Here is a 6420-nt window from a genome sequence, read left to right as displayed (position 1 = left end):
GGAGGAGGGTTGTGTGCTTGGAATAAGAAAGCCTTCAAAGATACAACTACTCCACTTCAGATTTGCAGAGAGCAGTGGACTACAAAAAGCAGATTTGTAGAAGAAGAAGAAGAAGAAGAAGAATACTTACAAATTTGAACTTCGACGTAAATGAACTCACGAACTCACAAACGCTCAAAGACGAGCTTACGAGGAGCTCCTTCTGGTTTGAAAATGTCCATGATGAACTCGCGAAGCTCCTGACAAAGTGACAAACTCACGAAGGGCTCCTGCTGGTTTGCAATGTGGAAGACCAACTCACGAAGGCCAGAGGGCTTCGAAGGGTCGAAGAAGAAGGCCAGAATGAAGGGTCTCTCACTTAGTCACTCTCTCCTCTCCTATTGGCTCTCTGAGTAGAGACGTTCGTCACTCAGCTAGGGCTCCAATTGAATTGGGCTGCGGGCATTAGGTTAGCTTATTAGGGATTTAGGGTTGGGCCGGTTGGCCTAGGATTAGAGTGGGAGGGGCCGAGTGGGGCGTGTGGGCGTGGGCATTAATACCCTTATTAGTGACAATTCCCCAAAACCGTCACTAATACATTTAAATATTTCTTTTTTATCATTTTTTAAATAGGAACACTAGTAGTGACGCTTATTAGTGACGGTACTCCCAAACCGTCACTAATACCCTTAAATATTTCTTTTTTTATAGTTTTTTTAAATAAAAACACTATTAGAAACCGTCACTAATACGCCTTATTAGTGATGGTTCCACAAAACCGTCACTAATACCCACTTATTAGTGACAGTACTCCCAAACCATCACTAATACCCTTAACTATTTCTTTTTAATATTTTTTTAACTAAAAACACTAGTAGTGATGGTGTTATAACCATCACTAATACCCTGAAATCGTCGCTAATATTTTCCCACTGAAATTGTTTACCACGCTATTTTTAGTGAAGGTTCTTAAAAACCATCACTAATGCTCTATTATTAGTGACGAAATTGAAACATATCATGCATAAGATGCATTATTACAACCCAAAAATATAAAAAGACTAAATGCAATTACAAAATAAAACATTCATCTTCTTCTTCTTTTTGCTTTTCACTTCTTCATGGAATTCACCAGCCTATATGAGCTTTATGTTCCTCCTGGCTTCCATGTCTCCTTAATCTTATGTGTGATCAGAATTATGAACTTGTTCAAGTGCTAAGTACACACATAAGAAACTTGAGTTTTGTCAGCATCAAAATAAGGATTAGACTCAAAAAGTCAACATATCCCACAACTGACGAATCACTCAATTTGTGAAAACCCATAAATTATAATAATTAAATAATAGAGAAGAAGGAGAAATTTAAAGGGGCAAAATAGGGTTCGTCGATGAATGTCCTGGTCTCGTCAACAAACTCCCTGAAGGATTCGTGGACAAAATTCATTGTTCGTCGATGAAGAGATACTGAGAGGGAATGTTTCGCACCCACTGGTTCATCAACGAAATCCTTACCTTCGTCAATGAACTCCCTTCTTCACTTCGTTGACGAAGCCATGTGCGTCATCAATGAAGCCACGTGTCAATTCTTTTATAAATACGCAAAAAATCAAATTTTGGCAAGAAAACCTTTATTTCATTGTTTCTCTCTCTAGAATTTCGGTTACTCTAACTTCTCTCTACAAATCCAGCCTCGATTCTTCCCGGTTTGACGATTTGAAACTATCATATTGATCCTGAGGAGATTCTCTACAACTTAGCCAGAGCAAAATTTCAATTTGAGAAGTTTGGGCACTATCCCAGATTTAGCAGTAAATGTTGTTATACTAGTGTTTGGGATGACTTATGTGAGTATTGTGAATTTAGGGTTTTAGGGTTTTTACTGCAAGAAGGTTAGGAAATCTAGTGGGTGTTCCCAGGAATCCAGATAAGATGATGAATAGTTTATAATTTAGGTAATGCAGGTATGGCAACTATTTTGAGAATTCAGTTATTTGACAAGAATATATATTCGTGTGTGTGTGTGTGTGTGTATAATTTCAGGATTATGGAATTATGAACGTCGTGGGCGTAAGTTAGAAGTAGTAGATGAAACTATTTTGTTAGGTAAAGGAAATATGCTATGCTAGTAATTTTGGTAATGTTATCAGAAAATATGTGTGTTACAGAGAAAAATTCTACAGGATATAAATTACTTTTATTATCAAGAAAATACAGATTTCAGTAAATGAGTTTAATATTTATATAATTGTCTGGCATGAGTAATTATCAGATTCATCATGAAATTTATTCAGTTTACAGATATCATGTTTTATAGAATATATATATATACAGACAGATATTTTTACAGTTTACATTCAGATAGATATTTTACAGTACTTTCAGATATACCATGATATTTAGATTACAGAATCATAACATTTAGTTATTCAGTATTCAGTTATTCAGTTATTCAGATTCTATAGATTATTCAGATTATACAGCATGTTCAGATAAGTTATTACAATGTTATGATTATTTCAGATATATCATAATCATGGTAAAACAAGAAGATAGTATATATAATAGTATTATAGAGTATCAAACCCTGATGAATCAGATCAGTTATCAGCTGAGCACGGTACCGTTGCTATTTCATATCAGAGTGCAATCACATATCTCAGATAGTGTGTGGATTTTCGTCGATCGTGCTTTTAGAGGGATTGCAGGCTAAATGGGTTTAATATTTATTTAATTGTGTATGATGAGTAATTATTAGATTCTGCATGAAATTTATTCAGTTTACAGATATCATGTTTTACTGAATATATATATATATATATATATATAGACATATATTTTTACAGTTTACATTCACATAGCTATTTTACAGTACTTTTAGATATACCATGATATTCAGATTACAGAATCATAATATTCAGTTATTCAGTATTCAGTTATTCAGTTATTCAGATTTTACAGATTATTCAGATTATATAGCATGTTCAGATCAGTTATTACAATGTTATGGTTATTTCTGATATATCAAAACCATGGTGAAACAACAAGATAATATATATATATATATATATATATATATATGTATGTGTATATATATATATATATATATATATATATATATATATATAAAATAGTATTATACAGTATTAGACCCTGATGAATTAGATCAGTTATCAGCAAAACATGGTACCGTTACTATTTCAGATCAGAGTGCAACCACATATCTTAGATAATGTGTTGATTTCCATCAACCGTGCCTTTGGAGGGATTGCAAGCTCCCTAGAAATTTGTGTTGAGGTGGCCGATTTGACGAGGAAGAGATCAGTTACCGTGCCTAGAGGGATTGCTGACTCCTCAGTATACTAGGTTGAGGAGGCCGGTCTGATGATTAATAGAGTTTCAGTTCACTTATTCTAGTGGGACAACTAGAGTTAAGTCCCACCTACGAGCCGCACAATCCTGTCATGAGTGGTTAAATCATAACATACAGTTTTCTAGGGTAGTTTTCATAGAAATATATATATATGTGTGTGTGTGTGTGTGTGTGTATAGATTTACAGGATAACGGCAGATATATTATAATACTAGAAGTATGATTAAATAAAAAGCCCAGATATTATAGATATATTTTTAAGCCACATAAGTGTGAGTTAAACAATATTATAGTTTACATGATATCTCAGTTTCAGTTATTTATTAGAAAATTATTTATGTAAACTTAGTTGCCACACACTGGTAATAGCATATTTCATCTTACTAAACGTTGTCTCATCCCAGTAATTTAACATTTTTTAGGTGATCCAGTCAGACGAGCAGATTAGGCTCGTAGGTAAAGAGGTCGTCTACACTACCCTATTTGTAGAGTAAGTGTTATCAAGGGGTTGTATTTTTGAGTAGCATTTAGGAGTTTTTGGGTAAAAGATGCTGGGATGATGCGTAATTATGTATGTATGTTTTGGGAAAATACTAGATTTTGATATTGTAAACATGGATGGATGATTTTATGTTTTCCGCTACATAGGTATGTTATTTTGTGAATAGGATTTTCCTCGGTGCCCTCCTGCGGCCTGAGATGTTATAGCAGATAATATAGGGGCATCAAAGTATTTTATTTTGTAATATATTTTACTCTTTTAAAAAAATGGTATGAATTTTTAGGTCGTTATAGTTTAGTATCAGAGCCTAGGTTGCTAGGTTCTGCAGAATCTACAGTACAAGGAAAAACAATACCAAAATTTAGGAATGGAATTTTGGAGAAGGAAAGAACACAATATTAGTGAGTTAATGTTGAGAAACTAGGATGAGAATTTAGGGTTTTGTTCTACAGTCTAGAAGTAGGAACTTCGGGGTGGTTTCTATGTTTTTCCTAGGGTGACGATTTTAGAAAAATTATAGTAAACTATCGTCGATTTCTATTTCCATATAGTAGGACTAGACCTTAAATTAGTAATAGGTGGTATGAGGATATTTTTTTTTGGAAAACACTATGAAGTTCAAGTTCTTAGAATAATTTTTTATTATTGCAAGATGGACCTAGGAAGTAGTAGTGCCCATGCTAGAAGCAATGATGGAACAGGACCGTCTGGCATGGGAGGCAAGGACTCGGATGCTGTCTTGCGCAGCATTGCTCAGCAAGTCATGGTTGAGATTGCATGGAACTTCAGGGAGTAGGGAGGTCCATCTACAGCGCAGGGGTGTACGATAGAGAAGTTCACGAAGATGAACCCTCCAGCATTTTTAGGAGCAACTGATCCTGTAGATGTTAAAAGCTGGATGCAGTAGATAGAGAAAATACTAACGTTGCTCCACTGCACTAATGAGCAGAGGGTTCTTTATGCCACGTATAAGTTGGCAGGGGAGGGCGAGAGACGGTGGAGGACTACTAGATTATTGGAGGAGCAAAAACTCATACCAGTGCCTATGACATGGGCTCGATTCAGAGACATATTCTTCGAGATATACTTTCATGCCACAGTCAGAGAGGCTAAAGTGAAGGAGTTTCTGAGTTTGACCCAAAGACGAATCACAGTTCAGTAGTATGCGGCAAAATTTATTGAGCTGTCATGATTCGCTCCATATGTAGTACTAGATGAAGCTGAGAAGGTCAGGATGTTTGAGAGGGGCTAGAGGTTAAACATATACAAGTAGGTGGCGGTTTTAAAGATGCAGGACTTTGCTGAACTTGTTGACAGAGCCACAATAGTATAAGAGAGTGAATAGACATATGTAGGAGTACTGAGTTAGAGGAAGAGGCCTACGCTTCCAGGTTCCTAGGCGGGTTCTAGCCTGGGCCCATGGAGAGGAGACCGATTTCGTGGAGGTCAGAGGCAGATGATAGGGCACCGAGGGTTTCAGGGTGAGCAAACTTACGCTATCTGTCCTAGATGTGGTCGAAGGCATTTGGGAGAGTGTAGAAGAGAAGAGAATGTCTGTTATCGTTGTGGGAGACCTGATCATAGAGCTTGGGCATGTCAGGGACTACCAACTCATGCACTAGCTTATAGACCGTTCCGGGGCGGATACCAGGCGCCCCGTGGAGGCCAGTAGAAGAACATGGCACCGGGAGGGTTTACACATTGACACCGGGAGACGCTGAGGCTGCTAAATACATTGTTATAGATACACTTATTGCTTTACCACATAAAGTTATATTTTTTTTTTATTCATGTACCACCCATTCCTTTGTGTCGTCCATATATGTTAAACTATCTAGGGTAAAGACATAGTTGTTAGATGTCGAATTGTCTGTAGCCACACCGACTGGATCTACTGTGAGATGTAGGAAGGTACTTAGAAATTTTCTAGTGGGCATTTAGGAGAAAGTACTACCAACTGATCTCATGATACTAGATATGTAGAGATTTGATGTGATATTGGGTATGGATTGGCTGACAACTAATTACGCTAGCATAGGTTGCTATAAAAAAAAGTGATCTTTATACTCCTAGGTTAATAGGAATTTAGATTTGTGGGTTCACGGGTGCACGCCTTACCACAGTTAGAGTCAGTCATTTAGGCGAGGAGACTGCTTCAGGGTGGTTGCCAAGGGTATGTAACTTACATAAAAGAGCTGCTAAAAGAAGAATTGAAACAGATTGATATTCCAGTAATCAGAGATTTTTTAGATGTCTTTCTACAAGAATTACTTGGCTTACCACAAGATTGAGAGATTGAGTTTACAGTGGATCTACTACTAGGGTCGACATCGATATCTAAAGCATCGTACCGTATGACTCCAGACGAATTGAAAGAATTGAAAGATCAGTTGCAAGAGTTGCTAGATAAAGGATTCATCAAGCCTAGTGTGTCGCCTTGGGGAGCACCAGTCTTGTTCGTGAAAAAGAAAGACGGGACCATGAGGATGTGCATAGATTATAGAGAAATAAACAAATTGAAAGTCAAGAATAAATATCCTTTTCCTAGAATTGATGATTTATTTGAT

Source organism: Malania oleifera, chromosome 3, assembly GCF_029873635.1.
Source record: "Malania oleifera isolate guangnan ecotype guangnan chromosome 3, ASM2987363v1, whole genome shotgun sequence".
Taxonomy (NCBI): Eukaryota; Viridiplantae; Streptophyta; class Magnoliopsida; order Santalales; family Ximeniaceae; genus Malania; species Malania oleifera.
This window is presented reverse-complemented; position numbering follows the sequence as displayed.